This window comes from Vulpes lagopus, chromosome 5, assembly GCF_018345385.1.
Source record: "Vulpes lagopus strain Blue_001 chromosome 5, ASM1834538v1, whole genome shotgun sequence".
NCBI classification, from domain to species: Eukaryota; Metazoa; Chordata; class Mammalia; order Carnivora; family Canidae; genus Vulpes; species Vulpes lagopus.
In genome coordinates, this window is record NC_054828.1 from 25,191,831 (window position 1) to 25,193,510 (window position 1,680).

General features: G+C 41.7%; 1 pseudogene; it reads left to right on the forward strand.

Moving 5' to 3' along the window:
• The first annotated feature begins 544 nt into the window (after positions 1 to 544).
• Positions 545 to 1,412, forward strand: LOC121492087 (annotated as a pseudogene).
• The last annotated feature ends 268 nt before the right edge of the window (positions 1,413 to 1,680 follow it).

Below are 1,680 nucleotides of genomic sequence, written 5' to 3' on the forward strand. Positions count from 1 at the left end.
TCTGCAGTCACTGTCTCGAAATTCTTGATAGATTTTGAACAAAGAGCTCTACAGATTTTGAATTTAGTCTCAAAAGTTATGTAACCAGTCTTGAGGGAGGGACATATAGGATGGACAGAATGCTTGCATATGGGGTGAAGCAGAGAAGAGAAGTCATTGAAAGAGTTTTGGGGAATTTTGTGAACATATGAGGGGTAAGGAGTGAGAGTGGCATTGTGGAGAGAACGCTGTGTGATGTACCAGCCATCACGGAGAGATGTCTGAAAACTTGGTAGAAATTTGGTCTCAGAGCTCAGCAAACAACTTTGAGATATAGTTATTTACTTGTAAATCATATCCTCTTATTAACCTTTTCTACAGACACTAGAGGATTGTTCCACTTTATTTTAATGAGATACATATTTTAATTAAAAAATGAAATTGATAGACGTATTCACTGAATAATGATATATGAAGTGTTAGAAATGTGTGTAGGGTTAAAAAAAGGTCAAGAATCCCGATAGACCAGAAGCAGGGACCTTGGTTCTCTTTTCCATCTTGCAAGATGGCGGGCGAAAAAGCTGAGAAGCCAGATACTAAGGAGAAGAAACCTGAAGCCAAGGAAGTTGATGCTGGTGGCAAGACCAAAAAGGGTAACCTCAAGGCTAAAACACCAAACAAGGGGAAGCCCCACTGCAGCTGAAACCCTGTCCTAGTCAGAGGAATTGGCAGATATTCCTGATCAGCTATGTATTCCAGAAAAGCCATGCACAAGAGGAAGTATTTGGCAGCTAACTCCAGGGTTGAAAAGAAAAAGAAGGAGAAGGTTCTTGCTACTGTTACAAAACCAGTTGGTGGTGACAAGGATGGTGGCACCTGAGTGGTTAAACTTTGCAAAAATGTCTAGGTATTATCCTACCGAAGATGTGCCTTGAAAGCTGTTGAGCCATGGCAAAAAACCTTTCAGTCAGCATGTGAGAAAGCTGCAAGCTACCATCACTCCTGGGACCATTTTGATTATCCTCCCTGGGCGTTACAGAGGCAAGAGGGTAGTTTTCCTGAAGCAACTGAGCAGTGGCTTGCTACTTGTGACTGGACCACGGGCTCTCAACTGAGTTCCTCTGCGTAGAACACACCAGAAATTTGTCATTACCACTTCCACGAAAATTGATATCAGCAGTGTGAAAATCCCCATACATTTCACTGACGCTTATTTCAAGAAGAAGAAGCTGCCGAAACCCAAACACCAGGAAGGGGAGATCTTTGACACAGAGAAGGAGAAATATGAGATTACAGAGCAACGCAAGTTTAATCAGAAAGCTGTGGACTTGCAAATTCTGCCAAAAATCAAAGTTGTTCCTCAGCTTCAGGGCTACCTCCACTCTGTGTTTTCTCTCACAAATAGAGTTTACCCTCACAAATTGGTGTTCTAAATTTCTTAAACAACTGATCCAAAAAAAAAAAAAAAAAGGTCAAGAACCTTATCTGGAAGACTATTGTTATGGGCTAAATTGTGTTCCTCTCCAACATGTATGTGTTGAAGTCCTGATCCCCCAGTACCTCAGAATGTACTGAAGTCAGGGCCTTTACAGAGGCAACTGAGTTAAAATGAGGTCAACAGGGTGGGACCTAATCCAGTAACACTGGTGTCCTCCTAAGAAGATATTTGGACGCAGAAAAACAGAGAGAAGGAAACATGTA